This window comes from Sceloporus occidentalis, unplaced genomic scaffold (genome assembly GCF_023333645.1).
Source record: "Sceloporus occidentalis isolate IW3139 unplaced genomic scaffold, rSceOcc1.0.p SCAF_9, whole genome shotgun sequence".
NCBI classification, from domain to species: domain Eukaryota; kingdom Metazoa; phylum Chordata; class Lepidosauria; order Squamata; family Phrynosomatidae; genus Sceloporus; species Sceloporus occidentalis.
In genome coordinates, this window is record NW_028316989.1 from 42264209 (window position 1) to 42288948 (window position 24740).

The following is a 24740-nucleotide window of genomic DNA, read 5'->3' on the forward strand; positions in this document are numbered from 1 at the left end:
ACATTTCGTTACAGGCCAGACAAATCTTATTCGGAAGCTCCTTGGCCTGTTTATATGACATCCAAAAAGGACACAGAACCTAGTGAAACCTATAGACTGTAAAGTATAGAGCATGAGATCAGTGAACGTCAATGTCAACCTGGTTTAACCATCAATGGTTGGGTGATGAGAAGTTGATAAAGGTGACCCCAGACAAAATCCAGAATTCATTGACAAGTTGCAAGACTTTCCATCCAGCAGTACAAGAGGGAGGGTAGGGGAATCATCCTGTTTCAATTTGTTCAGTCCCTTTCTAAAGCCTTCCAATCTGACGTCCATCACATCTTGAGGAAGCAAACTGCGTAGTTCAGCCAGGTGCTGTGTGAAGCTTAAAAGCTTGAGACTGAACTCTTATACTTACTTTCGTAGGATCCAGCCCCACTGAATACAATGAGAATTACTATTTAGTACATAAGTGTAGAACTGATGGGTTTAGTCTTTTATGCTACACTAGTTCAGCATGTAGAGAGATCTAGTAGCACCTCTGAGACTAACTGAAAGAAGTTGGCACCATGAGCTTCCATAGACTTCAGTCTATTCCTCAGATGCTTTGGTAATCTTTGTTATATGTGTGTTCATTTAGTTTTGTGTTTTTTTTTTAATGAAAAGTTCAAACAATTTTAAAGAAAAAATTAGCAGGAGTCCTAGACACAGTTATATATATATATATATATATATATTTTATTATTTTCCTTATTCACATCCCATTTTCAAAGTATTCAACAGCATGAAACACAAGAAACTGCAAGGACACTTGCAAAATGCAAGGCAACAACATACAAAGCAATGCAGCATGACAGAAATATAAGCCCATGGAAGCACTGTATAATATAACGGATCAGTCAGGTGTCAATGAAGGTGGAAAGAACAATGTTGTGTCATTTGAAGGACCTCTGGAAAAACTACGTCTTGGTCACAACTCTAATACAGGGAACGGCAATGAAAAAATGAAGCATACATGGCGTTCAAAAGGTAAACCCTGTTCAATCCTCTAGTATCCCCCCATTCAAGATAATATGAGGTGGGTTGAGATTATTATTCTGTTGCAACCTGACTCTTACACAGACAAAAGCAGACTTGGAAAAATGTTATAATGATGATCTCAACCCACTGCGTATTATCTTGAACAAACAAGCACATATTTATGAAAGCTTGCAGTTTCATATGTCTAGTACATGGACAATTTTGTATTGTGTTGACAAGAACCCTTGGGAAGATGGGCAGTTTTCAGAGATACCAAAGCCACTTTGTACACAAGATCCCTGGAATCGGAACCCTAATGGCTTTCGCTAACTCAAAACATGCTCGAATCTCTTTTTTTAATGTATCCTGGTGATAGGGAAACACTTCCAAATGATCGAGCTGACATTGTAAAGGATGCATAGCATATTCTGTTTTCTATGATGTCAGAAACCTGGGGAATGGGTTATATAGCAAGGAATGGATGTTTAACTTACAGGAAGCTTGTACATGGCCAAGGGATGCCTAGAAGTCAAAAGGTCTATTGAATTCACTAGCTTGATGGAACTTGCCCAGTGCATGCGCTTTGCAATAGTGGCTTGGCAACCTGGGCAGACTATATAAAGATGTAAGAGCTCAGGTTTCAGGGCTCCCATTCTTTTCAAATACTGGCCTTTTAGGTTGCAGCGGGACAGAAATACATTTCTTTCTCCAAATAAAGTTGGATTCTTTCCTAATCGTTCCTGGTGAAATTGGTAGAAGCAATTCTACTTCACATCCCTTTTGTATGCCTCATTAAAATTGCTGTGGAGTTGTTGGTTTTTTTCCTCCCAATTTCTAAGGTATGTTCTTCCTTTTCAGAAAGCCTCTAGACATCTTTCATATGAAATTTACAAAGGTTAAAAGCAATTATGCAATTACAATATATTATGTAAAACACCATCCTGAAAAACAAATTGTAGGAATAATCAATTTGACTAAGGCCAGCATTTTTTTTTAAATTCATGTTTTCCTGCTAAAGACTGTCAATCTTTGGTTTTGTATTCGTAGTCACTAGCACACAATAAATGCACACTGAACAAGTGAGAAAAACCCAGTCTTTTCTGCTCCAACACAATTGTGAGTTATACAACTCCATATATTACTTTTATGATTTATCGGTTTTCAAAAGCAACTTTTCAATGGCTAGGGCCCACCTCATATCAGCAACGTATGTAGTCACCAAGATCCATGGCCCATTCAAAATAAACAATCGCAGCATTATTTTCCCTTTTAACTGCCATGGCAACATCCCTGGGGTTTGCTGTTTAAGAAGGTTTTTTTAAGACTTCTCAGCCAGAAAGCTCTATAATGCCTCTTCAAACTACAAATTCCAGGATTCCATAGGATGTACCCATGGCAATTAAAGTGGAATGGGTAGTGTGAAACGGTTCATGATATTAGTTGTGCACCAACAGTGAGAGAGTCCTATGGGAACAGAAATGAAAAGTAACCCTCTGAGTATGGAAACATACTTGAGCAGAAAAGCAGGTTGGAATATACACCAAGAGTAAGAAATTCCAGGTTTAATTCTACTTAGCCACAAAATGTATTGAATTGGATAATATTTGACCAGAGACAAAACCTTTCTCTTCTTTTGTTCCAACAACTTCACAAGTTTGTTTTGTGATAAATGGGATTTGGGTGGAATATTCTACCCTGAGCTTGTGTTTGGTGGCTGCCCGTTCGCTTCCGAGCACAGTATAAGGTGTTGGTGATAACCTATAAAGCCCTACATGGCTTGGGCCCAGGATACCTGGAGGACCGCCTCTCTCCATACATTCCGCCCCGCACCCTCAGAACATCTGGGCAGCAACTACTGAGGGTCCCAGGGGCTAGACTATCCTCTACAACGAGGAGGTCATATACCATCGCTGCCCCGGCCCTCTGGAACACGCTGCCCATAGAGCTCCGCTCGGCCACCTCCCTGGCCCAGTTTAGGAGGGAGCTAAAGACCTTCCTATTTCGTTTAGCATTCCCCGAAGTAAGTTCCAGTTAGCCTTCCCCCCTTCGACGGCAATTGGTAGCTGGCTGATGGGGTTTTAATTTTGATTTTGATTTTAATATGGCTGTATTTTAATATGTATTTGTGTATAGATTTCTGTATTATTAATTTGTTGTTCACCGCCCTGATCTTTGGAAGGGCGGTATACAAATAATTTTTTTTATTTTATTATTATTATTATTTCTTGGTGCTACCAATTAAACATAAACTGTCCATATGCAAGTTGGTCAAAAGGTTTTACTAATCTATGATATGTGATTTTAGGTATATAATCCCAGGATGCTGTGACCAGTAGTAGCAGACAAACTTCCATTGTGGTTGTTGTGTCACGGCTGAGCAGGGATTCAAACCCTGGTTTCCAGTGTCATCATCGGGTGCTCAAACTCCTCTGCCACAATGGTCCCACAAATTTCCCTACCGCTGCAAATCTTCCTCTGCGATCTGAAGCCATTGTAATGGTGGCTAAATTCGAGAGCAGACTCTTACAAGGTAACAGTGACATTCAGCAGTGCCAGTTTAGCAGTCCTCTCTCTTTGTCTGTGTGTGTGTGTGTGCGCGCGCGCATACACATGTGCCCAAGAAGGCTTTACAACAGGGCTGGGAGATCTTTGGCCTTCCAGTTGTATTTAGCCTACAACTTCAGTTGGCACCACCTAGCATGGTCAATGATGGGGGAATTGTGGACACTACAGTGCAAATCATCTGGAAAGCAACAACTTGGGAAATATTGGGCCCAAACAGACAAGCCAAAATAAAGCTGCTTCGGGTCACTTTGGAGGCTAATGGCCGCGCATCTTAAGAGTCCAGAAGCTGCACCAAAGCAGCATGGCTTTGGTGTGGCTTCCAGCCTCTTAGGACGTATGCATCATTTAAACAGCATACCTCCAAAGTGACCGGAAGCAGCTTTATTTTGGCCTGTCTGTTCGGGCCCATTGCTGAGTAGATACCTATCTCCTGCTTCACTTTATGCTTATGTTTTGTGGGAAATAATGTGGAAAAGAAACAGCCTGGGTTGCAGAGAAGCCTAAAAAGAAAAAAAGAACAAAACACTGACCCATGTTGCAGGTCATTTTATGATGCCAATACACTGTTGCCGAAAGCAAGATGGAACCATCTTCCTTGACATCAAGTCAAGATCCCTGTATCTTTATTGAGTCACAAGTCATCTCAGTAACATCATATAATAACATCAACAACTACAGATGACAATTCTAATTCAGATTTCCCCTTCCTTCAGCATCTAGCTTTACAGAGAAAGTGCAGGAGAAACTTCTGATTTTCCTATATATGATCCGATACAACCAAGAAGGCCAAATACTAGAAAGATGGAGAATGCACTCTGCTTCTTCCAGATACTCAGTAAGGAGTTCCTTTGTCTTGCTTTCCTGCCAAATTAGGCAATTTGGAAAATGTAAGTCCCAGCATCCTAAGAAAACTATTCATGTCAGGCATACAGAAGATAGCAGACACAAAAATCCGTTCCTCCATGAAACGAGAAAAGTAAGTGAGCCTTCATCTGTAGCAAGTTAGACCAAGAAATCAATGTCTTCCAAATTTCTGGAATTCTTCATCATGGGAGCCTACAACAATAACAAAGAACAGAAGTTATTTATTTGCTTAACATGCCTTCTCAACTCACACACCAACATAAGAAGCGATCCAAACATGACATAAAAATCATTTTGCCAAGAGAATCATTTAATTCATATTGAGGCAGTAGTCCTCTCCCCTCTCCCCATCCCACTCAGATTTCAATGGCTAGATTTCCAGAACAATTTCTACCATTAAGAAATAAAAGAAGATTTCAAGTCCAACTGACCTGAACCCCCACCAGGTTTAGGAAATCTGGAATAGGAGAATTGCCCCCAAAAAATAGACATTAGGATGGAGAGCGCTCCCCTTCCTTCTAGGTCAGCAGTGAAGAACTGGTTTCATGAATGGGGTTCAGTGATAATAACTGGAGTCTAAGAGATCTTCTCAACCTAGCCAGTGGTGATCCCTAAGTTTTAGTGATCAAAATGGGGAGGCTTACAGCAGGGAAGAGGGGTTTGCCCACAGCATCCCATTGGGTGAAGTCCTTGCGATCTTATGGAAACCAGGCCTACCTGAAATGCTTACATTAGCCAGAGAACCAGTAGTAGTGGAGACTGCATCCAAGACAGAGCATGCAACCATGCCAAGGTTCAAAGATTATAGAGTGAACTAATGCCAAGCAGTGTTGTGAGATTCTGCACATTTGTTCTCATATCACCATGAGTAAGAAAAGAGGGGTTTCTTTTATGCCAGTTGAAAAGAACGAACACTTGTTGGTAGAAGACAAGGCCCTAGACACCCCACCTTTGGAAGAAGCTGCTGTACCACTCCCCAAATTTGTGCCTTAAATAAATATGGGAGAGGCCCAGTGAAGTCATCCAATTTTTGCTCCTGGTTCTGCAGAAATAACTTGAGAAAGGCAAGGTCCATTTGACAAGATACAGGTTTGTGTTTATTATTTCAAGTTCTGTTGAGAGATGGAGGTGAGAGGAAAAAGAAGAACAAAGTAGTTCAACAGAGAAATCTTGGCTATATTGACTGCACTAGGCTGGCGTCAAAATACTGGCATTGTCTAGTTCTACTAGTGTTGCCAGGTTTTCAAGATAGCAGTAAGGGATATTTGAAAAGCATGACATTCAGGGTAGACGATCAGAAAGAAGTGATTAACACATTTGCGTTCTACCTAAATGCCAAGCCAAAGTATTGATTTCAGTTCACTTAAGCGTGTGATTCTCTATAAAATTAACATCTTGTCCACCTTCATAAATAACATGATGCACACATGTCATTATGAAGGGCCCAAACACCCAAAAATAAATGTTTTGTGTTTTGGACATTTCATTCAGTCAATATAAAAGTAAAATCTGTCCAACCTCAAACAGGAGACATCTCTTATAATAAGGGACTCTTGGCAACCCTCACTGCCACCTTCCCAAAAGAATAATATACTTGAGTATATGAGCAGAATTAGGATTTTGGACAGATACTCCTGCCTATACTTTAGAGTGTAAATCTTTGCAATTAACTCTCTGTTGCCTATAATCTGACATCCTGAACGAGAGACCAGAAAACAATTCTCCATCAAATAAACCAATTTGCACCAGTTTGCAAGAGGGAGAATAAAAACAGGCCAGACTGAAAGTGGTAAATTTTCATCAAGGTGCTTTACCTACACGTAACTCTCACCCCACCCCATAATAAATAAAATGTCAGGGTTTTTTCTGCTTAATCGGATTCTTTTCCCTTTGCCAATTTTCTATTCATGCGCTTTGGAAGGAGGGACCGCGTCCCTCCTCCTTCGCCTCACCCCATCAACCATTTCATCGACACACAGGGAGAAACTTTCTGGACAATTTAATCGCACCAGGGTGTTACTTAGGGGGGAAAAAAACCCTTTCACTATCATTTTTTCCACTCTCCCTTTGCTTTCTCCCCTTGCCCTCCTCCTTTTTTTCCCCTCCCTCCACAACCTCCATTGAATTTTGCAGGCCCCTGATATCTTTCTTTCTTTTTTCCTTCAGTAGACACATGCTATTTATGCAAATAAGAGCTTTTCATGCCCCATCCCCTGGTTCAAGCCCTCCAACTCAAAATGTGACCAAAAGCTGTATTCTCCCCCTTTCTCTTGCTAACTCCTTAGCACAATTACACCTCCATTCTGCTCCAGGGGCCTGGGCTAAGGGGGAAAATATCATTTTAAACCAATAGCACATGCTGTTTGTCTTGGATAATTACAGGGAGGCTCTGATTCTTAAAAGGTATGAAATATTCCATTCTGACGGGGGGAAGAAGGGCGCTGGAGAGTGTTATGCCTGCACCATATGCTTTAGCGTCCATACTTGGAGTGTGCATATGTGTGTATACATGTGGTTTTTACTAGCGCTTTCACTTGTCCTTTGCAAAGGCTTCTCCATAACAAGTTCTTCATTATAGTTTTTTGTGGGTTTTTCGGACTATGTGGCCATGTTCTGGAGGAGTTTATTTCTGACATTATGCCAGCATCTGTGGCTGGCATCTTCAAAGAGAGATTCTCTGAAGATGCCATCCACAGATGCTGGTGGAACATCAGGAATAAATTGTTCCAGAACATGGCCACATAGCCCAAAAAACCCACAAAACACTATGGATGTTGGCTATGAATGCCTTTGACTTCATTTTTCTCTAAGGAGGGACTTTCCCGGTGCTTTTTTGGGGGGTTTTCTTTAGAGACCAAGCAGGAAGGGGGGGATGCAGCTGACATTTTCTTATCTCAAATTATAATTTCCTGCAAATCTCAAGATAATAAGGGCATCAATGATCTAAAATCCAAAGCCAAAAAACCAGCCTATAATCTCTCCCCAGCAGATGCGCTGCCAGAAAGAGGAGAACGGTGGTCCAGACGAGGTATCGCATTAAAAACAGGGCACGGCAAACAACATCAAGGGGACCAGCCATGGCGAAGGAGGTAGACAGGCAAGCAGTCTGCCTGGGCCTCTTTGCCTGAATAGCCTTACTCCGGGGCATTGTTCCCTTCCATGCCTGGTCTCCTGGGGAGGGCTACTCATGGGAGAAGTGGAAGGGGGAGTTGCAGAGAAGGGGGTTTAGTTGTAGCAGAGGCACCCAGGAATGTGTCAAAAGAAAGATAGAAGAGGGGAAAACACACACACACACACACACACACACACAGACCCCAGAAAGAGAGAAGCAGAGAGAGGGAGAATGTCAAGGACCTGCTTCTAATGAATAGCAAGTTTGCCCTTGAACCTCACAAGCCTGGGCCATTCCCAGGCCCCAGACAAGAGCTGAGGCATGCCTGGTCCCAGCTGTAGAGGGTCTGGGCTATGGTTCATCTCAGACACGTTGACAGGCCAGGCTGTTCCCTTGCATAGCTCAGCCTTGCCGAACGGCTCCCTAGCAACAGCTCGGGGCAGGAACCCGAAAGGCTGGCTGAATCAGCCTTGCCTGCTGCATACAGAAGCAAAGAGAGGGAGAAGGAGATGGTGGGTTAGTGGCTGTTGCAGCAGCCTTTGCAGCATGGAGGCACAAGCTGGGAAAGGGCCATGTTAACCCCTGCCAGCCTGGGCACCTGCTCACAGCACAACCGCAAGCACCCAAATGGAAAGTAACAAAGGCGGCCAAATGAAAAGCAATGCTTAGGTGAAGCCAAGGTGTGAAACAAGGGACCAGTGGCAGCAATCCTTTCAGAAAGTGGTCCATGCAAAGGACAATGGGGAGTGGGCCAAGAGTGCAGGGCAAGGTTGCAATCGGATCTACCATATATGCTTGACTATAAATCAACCTCATGTATAAGTCGAGTGGAGGTTTGGAGACCAAAATGATGGAATTTGATATGGTCCGTGGATAAGTCGAGGTAAACCCTAGGGGCATGTAACAAGGGATGCAAAGGATGAAGCAAAGGAAAATCATGCCAAAGAACTTACAAAATTCCAGAAGGCATAACTGCACAGACAAAAGGCTGGATGGATGAGAGAGTAGAGGGAGAGCCAGTGCTTCCAAAACAGATTGCACTCTTGCTTTTTACCAGGGGACAAGTCCTTTTTAAATAAGAGTTAAAGAACAGTACTTACATTGACCCATGGATAAGTCGACCCAGGTTTTTAAAGTCATTTTTTGACTAAAACTTCTAGACTTATACATGAGTATATACTGTACATTTAAAGGTTTTCCTGTCTTTGTTTCTCATTGGAATGTCTAATTAAGGATAAGACTTTGCAGCTACATATTTCTAGGGTTCAAAAGACTTCTCAGTCAACCTTAACACAGCCTTGGAAGGTAGGCCTGTTATTTTATGTTCATATTGAAGAAGGGGGCTCAGCTAAAAGGATCATGGTGGGCCTAAGCAGTAGTTGAGAGTGAGTACTGGACTATAACCCTGGAGATCATGGTTAGAGTTGCTGCTCAGCCATGGAAACCCAGCAGGTGACTTTGAGCAAGTTACATTCTTTCAGCATCAGAAGAAGACAAAGGCAAACCCTCTCTGAGAATATCTAGCCAAGAAAACCCCATGATAGGTTTATCTTAGAGTCACCTTAAGTCAGAAATGACTTGAAGGCACATGAAAATAACCAGTTAGAGAAAGGCTTGAATGGTGGGCTTTCCCTTTGTCTTAGCATACAGACATGTGAGTTTGGTCTAGGAGCCAATCCCTTTTGGACCACTATGGGCCATAGCACCTTGAAACCCAAATCAGACACAGCTGAAAGTCCACTTTCTTCAAAACAAGGCATGCAAATGGATGTATTTTTTCATGAAGAATCATACTTTCTGTAAACTACCAGGAGCATAATGCCCTCTTTTTTTTTACTGAGACTGGGCTTTTTTCATGGTGTTTGGATTGGGGAGTGGAGTCTTACCAGGCAAGCCAAATGTTCTAGCTCATAGTGACAACACTACATCAGTTTAGCTTCCCATACATCTCAACTATAAGGCAATTGCCAAAATGGAAGGATTCAGTCAAAAGTTAAACACCCTGAAGAGAACTGATATTGTTCCTGGGAGGAACAATATGGAAGACAGATTTTAATCCAATTTAATTTTAACTGTTTTTTAAATATTATGAGTTATTTTTGCTGCATTTTGTAGTACATTGTAAGCTGGTCTGGATCCTATATGGATGAATGGATGAAGTATAAAACAACACAAAATGCATACAGAGAGAGAGAGAGAGAGAGAGAGAGAGAGATGTAAAGACCAAAGAAGAACGTACATTTCTTTCAGGGCCATACCACTTCAAACAGCAAATAAAGAAATCATATTGTTGAATGCTCCCCTTACTAGTAATGGAGCATTCAACAATATGAAACCTCTAGAACCTCTCTATAAAGAAGAAGAAAATAGAATTCTTCTTCCTTCATTCTCATTTTCCATGCGCAGAGAAAATGTGGGCAGCAAATTCCATCTTATACCTTAAGTAAAAGGCAGAATTCCCATCTTTATGGGGAGATCTTACATTTCTCTCATCTGAATGAGAAAGATGGTCTCCTAATACAGCAAGGTTAGCTTATTACTCTTTGGAGTAAGTCACAACAGCATCTAAAATGGGGTGGGAAATCATATCATGAAGCCTAGGGTTTAAAATGACCTAATATACTAATATCCCATAGGGAAGGGGACTGGAAAATGTAGAAGAGACTTCAGATGTGGGTTGGAAAAATATATACAATGTGCGTTAAATAGCATAGAGATAGGTTGAAGGCCATCATAGGTATCACTAGAACTAAAGTAGATGAAGGTCTAAACTATAAGTTGGTTCACAATTGCAGGAACATCACGACAACTGCCTTATCAGTTATCATCTGTGTTATCAGGCAATCACCATAGATATAGCTTAACCTGAAACACAAGCTTCCAACAGTCTCTATTCACACATTTGTCAGAGGGAAGATACTGTTATCAAGCAATGTTCAGGCATGTATGACTAGATGTATTCTTAGGTACTAGGGCTAATGACTGTTGAAGATGTTGGTAGCTTAATAAAGCCTCCATGTTCAATGATAGTTCATCTTTGAAGAGGACACAAAGACAACAAAGCAAGCAAGAGAAATGTGGCGGTTTCTATAGCCAATGGGAGGTACTTAGAGGCATTTGAATAGCTTCTATTGGAAGACGTAGTGCTGGACACAACGGGATTTAGTTTTATCTAGCTAAGCCATTCTTATTTGCTTACATAATCCCACTAAACTTGGCTTCTCCACAAACAACTAATGTAATGAATGAGATTATCGATTATGGCTGGATGAAAAAAACTGAGTCAGAGCAGGAAAGAAGCATGCAATGCTATGGCTCCGGGTCTTTTATTGTTTGATTCAGTCATTTGGAAAACTACTGCTTTAAATATATACTTTTTATTCATTTTTAGAGTACATTTCCATCTGATTTTGCACTCCGGTGATTTTATGCAAGTTGTCTTATATACTTTTGTACAACAGTAAGAGTAATAACAATCCCCCCCCCCCCCAAACTTTGCAATGTGGTTCTCTGGTCTCCCCTCCTTTAAAAATCCACGAAGATGATATATGTAAGTGTGATTTTGTTCGGGAATATGATTTGTAAAAATGCATATGTTAAGTGTGTTAAGATGTGCATATGTGTGTGTATGTGTGTATTTGTATATATATTTGTACACGTCTTAACATGCTTGACTTATGCATTTTTACAAATCGTATTCCCAAACAAATCACATATATTTTAAAGGCAAAGTGATACAGAAATAGAGCTGCAATGCTATAAGACTGGGATACGGAGACACCAACAGCTTCATCCACTGTTAATTTGCAAGAAGGGACTCTCTCCAGGTGGCAGTACTGAAGGCTGAACTCAGCAGAGTCCATTCTGACCCTTTGCCCAGCCATTTGGAAGTGTTGCATGCCAGCTTTTCAAAGCAGGGCAGGGCAAGCCCCCCCACCCCACCCCCAGCCATTCAATCTAAGCAAATCCACTGGCCAAATTCCAGTTTGGAAGATTATAGGGCGAAGCTCAAATTGGCAGCATGTGCTTTGAATTAAGGAAGGCAGCCTCTTTCCTCTGCTTTCATACTGCTCTGCCTTTGTGTTGATTGGTACAGAATGACTGTTTTCTCTTTCGCCGAGCTGCTCGTCCCCGAACAATGAAGCATGCACATGCATGCGCGCGCCTTCATATATCTTAAATGTTGCAAACACAGAGCCTGTTGCTTCTTTGGGTCCTCCTGCTGCTTTCTCATTCATTGATGCTTTTAAACCATAGTTACAACACCAAAAGGAGCTGAGGATGGAACTTCATCTCACAAGAGATGTGGAGCTATTTCCAGCCTAGGTCTCTTTCCCGCTCCTTCCTGGGCACATCCATTATAAGCACAATTCATGTTGCAAATGTTGTCATCACTCCGTGCTTTTCTCTGACAGTGAAAACACACTGTGCAACGGTCATCAAATTATGCACTATGATATACTAGGCAGTATATACTAGACAGCACAGACATGCAATCGCCAAGGCTGTTTTCACATTCGCCAAAAAAGGGTTGCCAAAATTTAGTGGCAAACTGGGCAACCAAGTCTAGGTAGCAAATTGCTAAAAGCCATTAAAAATGCCTGCTTTAAGGAGCCACTCATTTTAAGTGTGGGACTTCAGTGGAAAATAGGAAAAACCACAGCAAAACAATGTCCCCCCCCCCCCATTTTTTTTTAACTGATGGTGAGTGGTAAGAGATACTCTGTCTTCCTGAGATCAAAGCAGGGTCAGCCCTGGTTAGTACTTGGATGGGAGACTGTCAATGAATACCAGGTGCTGTAGGCTATGGCCCCATGCAAACAAGCCAAAATCAAGCTGCTTTGGGTAACTTTGGAGCTATGCTGTTTAAATGATGCATGCATCCTAAGAGTCTGGAAGCCACGCCAAAGCCATGATCCAGTCCTAATAGCAAGCTCTGGGCCCTTACAAACTTGATTGTGATTTTTTGTTCTGCAACAGGAGTGGCACCAGCAGGGTGAAAAGTGCCAACCTGGAGCTTTTACCCAACTGCCAACACAACATGTGCCTTTCTAGCAGTGTGCAGCAGACAGGAATATTAGATTGTCAGCAAGGCAGGATTTGTGGACAGTCAACAAAATGAAAAGCAAAGAGTTACTAGAAAGGCATCAAAATGCAAAAGTCAGAATTCATATGTTGCAATTCATTTGTTTGTTGTTTCCCAAACAAACAAAAGAAGGAAGGAAGGAAGGAACCCTCAAAGAAGGGGGAAAAACAGTGCTGTGGAAGAAATCTCAATCCATGTGGTGAGCCACTTCCTTGAAGGCTTGCAGGCCCACAACTACAAGGCTATAACTGCAAAGGACTATTAACCATGTGATCCTCTGAACTCAGAGAAAATAGAAACCATTTGATCAGAATCTATGGGAGGGAAGGGTAAATCATCTATTTCCAGACCTTGCTGCACTGACAGACATTCACCCGTATGCACATTTTATATACTCTGAACATTTGGATTTCAGTATGTATTTAAGTGCACATTTCTACATGTCTTTTCTCTCAAGATGTGGACTGCTGAGCGTTTGGTATGCTCTTTAAATCCAAGTATAGCTTCAGGATATGCCAGAAGTGCAAAAGCAGATGGATAACTTCAGATCAGCACAATTTTGTGTCAGAAGTCACCAAAAAAAAAGACAGAGAGAGAGAGTCAAATCCCTATGCACAGTCCACACAACTGAGCAGTATAAGAAATAGATGGCTACCATTATTTTTTTGACAGCACCACTATGCTGCTTTTTCCTTCCCATCCTTTCATAAATGAATACAACAAGCTGTCAATATGGCAAGAGCTTCTGCCTGAGTAGAAAACAAATCACCTCTTAATCTGAATCTATTGCCTCATTGTGCTGTTTTCTCCATTGATACCCCCAGAATACATTGAAGGTTGACAGCCACAGTTGGGAAAGTCTACATGTTGCAAGGATTCACACTGTAGATTCATGTGCAAGAAATCTAGGTTCAAACTCTTAGGCCAGCTACAAATAGACAGGTAGCTTTTCAAACAATCCCTTGGCCCTAACTTTTATTTTAGAGATATTGAATTCTTTTAAAGCACATTTCAAAATGCAATCTCCACTCATCCATCTTCACAAAAACCCTGTCAGAACTATATTTTAACATAATATTTGCATGCCATTTGATAGTAATAGATCTTCAAGCAGTTCACACTAAAAGCAGATATAAGAATGGCATAAAGCAATTTAAGACACGTTGAAAATATTGATTATAATTTTTTTAAACAATTAGAACAACATTTAAAAGACGGTCAAAATAATTACTAGGGAAGATGTGCCATATAAACAAATGCATTTTCAGAAACCATTTGAAGAAAGCTCCAAGGGGTCGATTTTGCCACTAAGAAGTCTCGGTTTGTAATGTTGGGAAATGGCATTCAGTTGGTTACATGACCACATTGCAGATATGAGAAAACATTAAGAACTTATGTGAAAACATTGAGGATGTGAAGAAGAGTCCAGCTGAATCAGATCCAATAGAGCATCATGTTCTCCCATAATTAGAAAATAAAAGAAACAACCCTGTCTTGCTATTGCTACTGTTCGCCAGTATCTGTTTCAACTTGGAAACGGTATGTCCACTATCATGACTTGATAGTCTTTGATGCATTTGATAAATTTATCCTTCATGATTTTTTCTTATCTGGCACGAAAGCCATCTGAATTAGGGGGCCTCAACACATCTTGAGGCTCTGACTTCCATACATTAATTACATACATATGTTTACATATCTTGCAAGGATAATACAAGATAGAAATTAAAGTTCCCCAATAATGGTACTATGCTAACAGGATTGTCGTGATGGTACAACTCCACTTTAGTATACTTGGGTGCAAGGACAGGATGGAGGAAATATGAACAAGAAACTCTGTTTGTCTGTCTATCTATCTATCTGAAGGCAGCCGGTGGGGTGTACTGGTTTCTAACACTCAAACCATTACTCCCCACTGGCTGCCATCAGATAGATGGGATCTGGGATACTAGGACTCTGGGATACCACAGTTCAAATTCTTACACAAACATGGAAAACCATTGGATGATCTATGTAAGCTAACTCGATCCGCAAGGGAGAGGCAGGGTACAAATACATCATCATTATCATTATCATCATCATCATCATCATCATCATCATCACAGACTCTTAGCTGAAGGGGAAGGAAATGGCAATCCCTTCCTCCCAAATAAATTTTGCTACAAAACAAACCCACATCCTATAATAGGGTCACCATGCATCCAAGTGAACTTGAAGACTCATCCTAACAACAACAAATCTATATACTGACATATCTCAAGGAACTCAGAGGTCTACACATCATGGCATGGAAATGACCCTGAGGTTTGCCAGCAAAGTACAAGATCTGGCAAGTCCTACCAAGGTGGTAAGACCTTGAGCATGATGCTTGAGTCAGGATTTGTTTCTACTTTGTGAAGATCAGGGAAGCTAAATACAAAAAAGCATATCACCCAAAGGTTGGGCACAAGTGATGAATTGGTCACTCCTACAATGAACGCAATAACCGTGAGGGACAGTTGCAAGTCATATCAGCAAATTAATGGCTATAACTAATGAAATAATGGATTGAGTTATCAATTTTAACTGTTATCTATTAACAGTAACTGTTTTTGGAATCTAACTCTAGAATCCCATGTTGAGGATGGCCATTGTCCAGTCTCACTGAGGATCTTTGGAAGTTGTAGTCAAACAGTTGTTAATTTTCCTGAGTTCTGATCCAAGGTAAAAGAAATCCAACCAAACTGACTGCAAAAGGGGACAGTAAAATTTCTGGACCTGCACTGGGTCCAATCCCAATGGAGCAGTGATGGCAGGGCCTACCATCTGTGTGCGTCTTCATTGCAAACCCTGGGAAGCAAATGTTGCTCCCATGCTGCCTTCTTCGCTTCCTTTTTTTCCGCCTCGTAAGCAAAGTCCTCATAAGGCTCCCATCCCCACTCCCATCTTTGCCCTGTGCTCATGTTCCCAGCAAGCAACGAGATGCAAAGCCACGCTTGGAATCTGATTCCCTGGCTTTAAGCTCCGCTCTGCCAGCAAAGTGCAACTTGAAAGCTCCCCTGTCACAGTTACAAAAGCTCAGAGCAGCCCTTCCTTCGATAATCACGCTTATCGCCAGATTAAGAGACAGAGAGCTGCAGCTGATGCTGGTCACATGGACCGGGATGAGGGAAAATCTCTCTTAAACAATCCCACACCGAGCTGTGCGCACACATGCAAACACACACATACACTCCGCATTCCCACCTGGCCATGTCATTTGGAGAACAAAGATGGTAACCTGTGAACACTATGGAACAGAAGACAGACAGGAGGAAACGAGAAAGAGAAACGAACAGCAGTTATCTTCTTAGAGAGGTGTATTTATTCGTTTATTTGCACCCTGCTTTTCTCAAATGTAATCCAAAATAGACTGAGTACACCGTTTAACTCTCTTAATCCCCATGGATTTCATTGGGCCTCCTCTGAGTACCACTAAGTCTGAATGCATCCCAACAATTCCAATTTATATATTTAATGGGTTGAATCCACAGTTGTACAGAACATGATGATCCTTCAGACAAAAGGAGAGAGTGATAATTTATATTGAATCTATATCCACCTTACTTTCCCCTATGGCTGCCCCAAAATAGTTCCGAAGGGTTGGGAGATCCTCCATAACAGTTTAGGAGATGGCACTGGCAAATGCAGGGGGAAGAACCAATAATCCCTTCCTTGCCCCCACCTTCCAATGGGAGCTGTCTAGTGGACCTCAGTTCACCCCACCAATGGAAAGAGCCATTATGTTTATGGCGAACCAAATCTGGAACTACTAGAGCTTGGAAAGGTTATTTTTGGCTACAGTTTCCATAATCCTCATATGACAATTGTACAAGAGTAAACTGGAATGTAGTATGTTGCAGGGATATGGGGTATGGCATTCATTTCCCTAGATGTTTGCAAAAAACGTATTGCAAAAAAGGCGTTAATTTTCTCTATGTTTTTCTTTATTTGCAAATTCTATTACAGGGGGAAAATGGAACTGGCCTTTTTTCACTGCCAACAGGCAACTCCTATATCACTCTTTTCAGGCAGCTGGTAAGGTAACTGGGACTCACAGCTCAGGAAAGTGATTTTGGACTACAACTCCCAGATTCCCCCAGTTAGCCATGGCCAGAATGGTTGAGTATCTTAGGCATAAAAATGAAATGCACAAATATAGGATGGGGAACACCTGGCTTGACAGTAGTGCATATGAAAGGGATCTAAGCATCTTAGTGGACCACAGGCTGAACATGAATCAGCATTGTGACGCGGCAGCAAAAAAGCCAATATGATTCTAGGCTATATCAATAAGAGTATAATGTCTAGATCAAGGGAATTAATAAACCAGTCTATTCTGTTTTGGTCAGGCCTCGCCTAGAATACTGCATCCGTTTCTTGGTATGAGAATTCAAGAAAGATGTTGACAAGCTAAAATGTGTCCAGAGGCAAGTGGCCAAAGTGATGAAAGGTCTGGAAACCATGCCCTATGAGGAGCGACTTTGTATGTTTAAAGTGGGAAGAGAAGGTTAAGAAGTGATATGATAGCCATGTTTAAATATTTGAAGGGATGTCATACTGAGGATGGAGCAAATTTGATTGATTTTGGGGGCACAAACGTGTTACATTTTCCATTCTAATGCTTGCAATAAGTTGCTTTGGGAGCATTTGCAAGAAAGTCCTCCCCCTGTTACTACTTGCCATATTTTAAACCAGATGAAATTATTTTCCTGGAGCACCTGTACAGTGGCCATGTGTCTGACTTTACAGAGGACTGTCTTCAACTTGAAAGGCTGTCCAGTCTTAAATTAAGTTTAAAGATAAACTACTACAGGAAGGGAAAGCAAAGACCTTGAAACTACCCATCAACACTTCCCACCTGGACAGCAGACTGAGCAGGCAACAAGCTTTCCTACTATACTTTGCATTTCTATTGAAATTACAGTAATTGTTTTCCAATTTGCATTGATAAATCAGCATATATCTGCATCCTCTTTCATTCCATGTCCTTTTTTTTTTGCACAGGTGGCCACCTTTTCTATGCTTCCGATTATTGCAGAATTATTGAAATAAATATTGTGTAATGCTTGCAAAATGCAATGGCTCTCTTTCTTTCTTTCTTTCTTTCTTTCTTTCTTTCTTTCTTGTTTTGGCTTTGTAATTTAAGATTTAATATGTCCAAGAGAAGGGCCCAGACTTCTGCTGTGAGACCCTGGATACCTTGATACTCTCTGCCCATCCAAACTGGCTAATGCAATGCAATGTCATCCCTGAAGAAAGGAGAGGAAATAGCTAGGAGAAAGTGAACAAAAAAGAAAAGATGGGGAGTTGGTGGGGGAGAAGAAGAATGGCATACACACATTCCCAAAAGGGGGAAAATCTAGGCTTATTCCCTTCACATGGCTTAAGTAATGCTTTCATTTAACTGCTTATTCTCCCTCTTTGGCTGTTACAGCTCATTTGACTACGTGACTCTGAGAGTGCCAAGAAGCCTTGGCAAAAAAGGCTTGCATTTCCAGTCATGGATTCATTAAGCAGCTTTTCCCACGTGGAATATATATATATATATATATATATATATATATATATATATATATATATAATTTCCAACTCGAAATCTCCCAACTCGAAAATCCTCTGCATTTTTGATCCAGCAAGGACTTTTTGATAAAGCTTATTTTGGTGGGAGGCTGGGTTTTTTCGCAGTCTAGTGTGTGGTCAGATTTGAATGAGAATGAGAGACTGGTCAAGCAATAAAAGAAAATTGTAGGGGCGGTGAAGAACGGAAGGAAGGAAGATGCTTTGTATTCAAGAAAAGCTTTTTCGGATGAATCCCCTTTGAGTAAGGAGACATTTGGGAGGAAAGCATTCCTTATCTGCCTTATGTAAAAGGAACTGAACTCTGTTGTCAGCATGGCAGCAAATAGGCTCAGAGCCATTTTCACGTTACCTAACGTTATGACAACTCCCAGCTGAAATGTGTGAACAGGATACATGGAAGTGTTTGCAGTGACACCGATTGAATAATCTATGGTAGCCAATCCACAGATTGATCATACATGTTCAAGAATGAGATACATTCACATACTAGCAAATGGGCTCTTATTCTATACTAGGGTGCCAAAATTTAGTATTAGGCAAAGTGAGGAGGCTGCCTCACAATGCTGATTTAGACTATAATTAAAAGGCATCAAATTGGTAGTGTTTTTGCATTGCCAGGAAGAGAAGCAAAACAAGCATTTGCAGGGTATTCCACTTCAAATCCAACTTCTTGAGCTGACAATAATTGGGCTCTGTTTGCCTCAGGCAGCAAACTGTCTTGGAGCAGCCTTATTGTGCATGGTTTTCAATAAGCATATGTGCTGCTAAGGCTCCACAACTCCCATCATCCACCCCACTGTATCAGGTGGCTGAGTCCTATCTACTATAAATTGCTCCTAATGCAGACCCTGACAGAATTTAACTCCAAGACATTCTGGAAAGCTAAAACGGTGGTCAGTTTGCAGTGGTCTGTCTCAGATCACAAAGCTGCTGTGGTCTACAAGCATGATAGCCCCATCACAAAGCCCTCTGCCAGAGGCCCATTCACACCACAGATTTATAGTGTGAGTATACCACTTTAACTGCCATGACAACATCCCATGGAATCCTGGGATTCTCAGTAGAGCATACTTGTGCCTCACCAGACTACCATTTCCATGATTCCATAGAATAGAATCATGGCAATTAACACAGAATAATAGTTTTTGGTGGGTTTTTCAGGCTATGTGGCCATGTTCTAGAAGAGTTTATTCCTGACGTTTCGCCAGCATCTGTGGCTGGCATCTTCAGAGAATGCTGGCATGAAAGACAATAATATATTAGACTGCAGCTCCCATGCAGCCTTAGTCAACATAAGGCAGTGGGAGACATCATGGAGGATATAGTCCTGAAACCTCAAAAGGGCCATGCTTCCATGCCAGCAATCTCTGAAGATGCCAGCCACAGATGCTTCCATCATTAAGCTTATTCCATCCCAATTTATCATTAGAATGCAAGCTCCTCCACCCTGTCCCCCAGAAATGAGTGCATATTATCCATTATGTGCATTTCATAGAATCATAGAGTTGGAAGAGACTTCAAGTTTATGATTTTAAAATATTGTTATACTGTTTCCATTAACACTGAGTGTTTCAGAGAATTATTTTCGAAAAGCTTCTTACCCATCCCTAGGTTGTAACACCTGTGCAATGCTGACTCGGGCGTACTTCCATATACAAAGAAACTGAAATCATTCCTTTTCCCCGAGAAAGCTAGTGTGGTCAAAGTGAAGGCTAGGCTAAAATCATTGTCTGCAAAATTTATTTTCATTCTATTCATTGTGATAGGTAAAAGAACAAAATCATTTGATCCCTCTTTACAGAAACACCACATCAGCTGTTTGCTAGAGGTAGCCTATGGCAAGCACTCCTCTTTCAGTGCATAAACCAGAGGTGAGAAATCTTTGGCTCTCCATAGCTTTTAGATTTGATGTCTCCACAATCTATTACTATTAGTTGGGTGGCACTGATGGGAACTCCAAAACAACTGGCATAAACACTCAATTTTTGAAGATACTCCCTATAGAATTCTAATCTATAGAATTCATATATAATATATTTCCCTGGCCAGAGCAAAAAACAAGAGATCAGTCATGGTCAGAAGAAAGAAGAATCCTTGCAAAGCATTTTAAAACTGTAAATGCACACATATGTGTGCATTTGCCTTTAGATCATCTGATGGTTCATGGTGACCTCATGAATTTCATAAGCTTTTCTTAGCCAAGGGATAGTCAAACATGGTGTTGCCAGTTCCTTCCTCTGAAATATAGCCTACTTCACATAGTCTCCATTGGTAGTCTCCCATCCAAGTACTAACCAAGGCTGACCATGCTTAGTATCCAAGATCAGATGGGATCTGGTACCTTTACTTTATTAATAACTGATAGATAGATAGATAGATAGATAGATAGATAGATAGATAGATAGATAGAGTCAGGCTCTGCAAATTTACACCCAAATTTTATTCTATAGTCAATCTATTATTCTAAGTCAATCATGTACGGTCCTCATCCCATCAACCTTTGGAGTATAATTCATTGCTCTTGTCTATCTGCTCAAGATTATCCAGAAGATACATAAGAATATTCAATGACAGGAGACAGCTGTACATTTTTCATGTACAGTACTGTACTATTTATTTCCCACACAGTTCTGTCCATGGTGCTGAGGCCTCTGTCACAGACTCCATTTAACAGAAGAAATTCAAAGGCCAGGCTAATATGCATTATTTTTATCCCCTAAACCACTTCTGCTCTACAAAGCAAAGGAAGGTTGATATGGTCACAGGCATTTCAAAAATGAAACATTCCTTAATTTTCTCATATACTTTCTCCCACAACAACAGAAAAGCTGCAACCGATTCAGTTGGTTCTCATTTTAAATAATTTTGGACCTCCAGCATAAGAAAATGAAGCATGTTTCCTCAGAAGGAAGTCCCATTGACTTCAGTGGGATGTAAATAACGCAGGTGTATACAAAGGCAGACTATGAACTACCTTGCTAAATAACTGTAGTGATCATAGGATTGGTATTCTACAGTTTTATTTTACTTGAAAGATATACACATGTATCTGTACCTACTCATGCACATGTCTTGGAATCCACACATCCATTGAAATACTAACATTGGTTAGGTAAATGGTGTGAAAACTATGACTTTCCAAATGTTTTGAACATCACCTCCCAGAAGCATCAACCAACTTGGCCAAGGACCATGAAATGATAATAGTGCTTTTGGTGATACCTATCACACACCATCGCCCTCTCATTGCTGCCTTGGAAATGTTAGCCACCCCTTGCCATTGACAGAAAAACCCACCAAGAAGATCCCAATAGTGTTGGTATAGTGCTAGTCCTTAACTCAAATTTAAAGCTTAAATACAGATATTGCAAGGCACCATGATTACTGGAAAAATTCAGAAGGGCATTTGTACTTATTTCATTTGAACCCAATACAGTGGGCCCTTGGAATCCACTGGAGTTTGGTTCCAGGACTCCCTATGGATACCAAAATCTGTGGATGCTCAAGTCGCATTACATACAACACCATCGTAAAATGGTTCTATTCATATAAAATAGCAAAATCAATGTTTGCTTTATAGAATTTGGAATATTTTCAAGCCATGGATAGTTGAATCCATGGATGTGGAGGGCCAACCATACTTCTCAAACATCTGAATTTCCAAAGTAAAAATCACACATCAGTATAGAACAAGCCACATTGCATTTGGGATGGACTCTTGGACTACAGAGCTTTCTTATGCCTGACACCCGTAAATGGGTGCAAAGATCATTTTAAGCACATATAACACATAGAGGGGAGGAAAACACAAAAATGTGGACTCTAAGGCCAGCACACACCATCTCTAGTTATTTAAATGTGAAAATAATGAATACTGAAGTAATGAATTGTGAATTAACCATTGCAAGTGGCAAATCTAACATCTATGGGATTGTTGCCAAAAAGAATATGAATTGCAGCTTTACAAATGGCCAATTAAGAAATAGTGCGCTCCTGTGTTTTGCAATAAAGTACAATCTCATCTCTCCAAAATGGCCAGGGGATATCCAAAATGCTCAGATAATCAGAAATTTAATACAGAGAAGTGATAATTTACATATCATTATGTTGACACAAAACTCCTTGGGTGATAACACAATGAATTGAGAGTGTTGTGCTGTTTGTATAACATATACACAGCTAATAATAATAATAAATGCAATGGGGGGAAAGTTATGTTTGACAACCTGCTTATGAATTTTGCAAATATGACAAGATTCTGCTGGGGAAACCTGGGATCTCTCTCAGCTACTGCACAAGATCCTTGCAGGATCAGATAAAAAGTCCATCTAATAGAGCACTGTGTTTTCAAGGAGGACAGACAGATAAGGAAGCTCACAAACAAGCATGATATGAAGAAGATAATGCCTGTCCCTTCTATTTTGTCCCGAGAATCTGGTATTCAGATGTATGCAGTCCCTATTCATTGAGTTTCCAGTTCAGCTAATCTAGCCAATAGCTTTTGAGAGTGGGACCTGTAATAAAATGTTGCAGACTACAATCTCTATGATCCTTAAAAACTGGCCATTCCAACCCCATTGTTTCTTGGAGGTGAAGTCCAAAATCTGGAGACCCAAATATTTCCTATTTCTATGGTACACAGCTCATATCAAACAATGTCTAGAAAAGAACATAGCTTTCTTTAAGGTTATATCACTAGTATGTGGTTGAGACTGTGCAGCCAATTCTACATCCATTTACCTCCATTCAACTCAAATGGAACAAACATTGGGCAGATGTATAGGATTGCATTGTTAGTCACTGCAGCCCTGCACTAGTCTGTGAATACACTGTGCAGAAACATCTTGTGATTCTGCGCTATCTCTTAAATGCCAGCATAGTTTTAATATATATCCAAAGTTCATTACATTTTTGAGCATTAGCACCGTCACTGCTTGGCGGTTGCTTTGTCTGTCTGCACTGCTTGACAAGCCATTCACAAAAATGGCATGAAAAAGGCCTATGTGCCTCCCAGATTTCAGGTGAGATGTGGGCCGGTAGTGGAGATGTAGCTGTAACAATCAATATCTAAACCAGCCTGTGGCACCTCACAGGTCTCTTGGGGTCATAAAATGAAAAAAGATCATGATGGCTAAGTACACTACATTCAGCTGCTTCAAGCTGCTCTGATTTTCTTTCCCAATTAGTGAAACTCCATGCATGAAATATCCATTCTGCATGCACCTCGCACCCACCTTGGTGGCTATTCTCGTGTTTCTTCTCCCTTATCTGACACCAACATGCTGTTTACTACCTCCTTACTACAATTTTATTTGTTCTTTTTCTTGATTCCTTTTTTTGGATAGCCAACTTCTCCCCCCCCCCCTTTTTTTTTTTTTTTTTTTTTTTTTTTTGTTTAAATCTGCAGGTTTGTATGAGGAATTGCCCAAGACTGTAAAGCAAATTCATACAAATGAATCCGGAATAGGACGAAGGGGTGCAGGGAAGCCAAAGGGGAAGAGAGAAAATTTCTCCCCCATTTGCCAAAAGAAAATGAGAAAACAGGAAAACCTAGTGCACAAAAAGAGATGCCAATTTATACCTTTCCTTCCAATAACACACTGGTATTCAGTGTAAAATATCAGATCACATTTCTAAAAAGCATAGCTCCCAAGTGCCAGCTTGCACACAGGCGCACTCGGGGGAGTTGCTTTCACCCCCAGATCTCCTCTTTTTGTAGCTCAATTATCCAAAGCTGCATTCAGCGCGCGCACACACACACACACACACACACACTATAAACACCCTGCAAAGCCTTCCCACCCCCATAACACCATCGCCAGCCCTTCATCCTCCCTCGCCATTAAAACAGCTTTTGCCAGTGAACAGAGGACAAACATATTCATTGGCACCTTATCAGACATGCATGCAAAACTAATTAACATGGGGAGACACGCAAGCTGCTGTCCAGCCACACACACACATGCGCGCATGCACACACACCCAATATACACACACACACAAGGCTGCCCTTGTTTAGATAGGCGGAGAGCATAAAGAATAGGATGATGGTGGAGAACGTTGAAAAGGCTTTGTTACTAATTTAGGCATCTGTCTCAGTCTGGTCTGGTCTTCCCTGGCTGGCCCATAAGAGTTTGTATTTTTCCCAGCCCTTGCTACAATGCTGGGAACATTGTCCCCCCCCCTCCTTCAGATCGGCCCTTGACAATGGTCTCATTGTCTGTGCCACAGAGAAAAGCAAAAGGGAGAAGAGGGGAGGTAAAGGCAGGCTGGCGTTAGGGTGGTGGAAGCAGGGCGGGGGGTGGGAGAGAAGGGAAAAGAGATGAAAATGTGAACTTTTAAAAAAATGTTTACTATCACACATTTCTTGCAGCTGCCCCAGATCTCCCTAGACAGCTTGAATGGAGAGCAGTTGGGGACAGAGACCCAAGAGGAGACGATTATTATGCACAGGGACACTTGGAAGAAGCATGTGCAAATTCAGACTTGCAGAGAACGGTAAGGTGTGAG

The 24740-nt window shown here is 41.1% G+C and overlaps 1 long non-coding RNA gene across 1 annotated transcript in view; it reads right to left on the reverse strand.

Annotated features, from left to right (window-relative positions):
- Nucleotides 1-708: 708 nt before the first annotated feature.
- Nucleotides 709-24740, reverse strand: part of LOC149307406 (uncharacterized) — an 89880-nt gene continuing 65848 nt past the window's right edge. Inside the window, exon 5 of the long non-coding RNA XR_016282381.1 lies at nucleotides 709-4623. This is a non-coding gene — a long non-coding RNA (uncharacterized LOC149307406). The remainder of the gene's footprint in view (nucleotides 4624-24740) is intronic.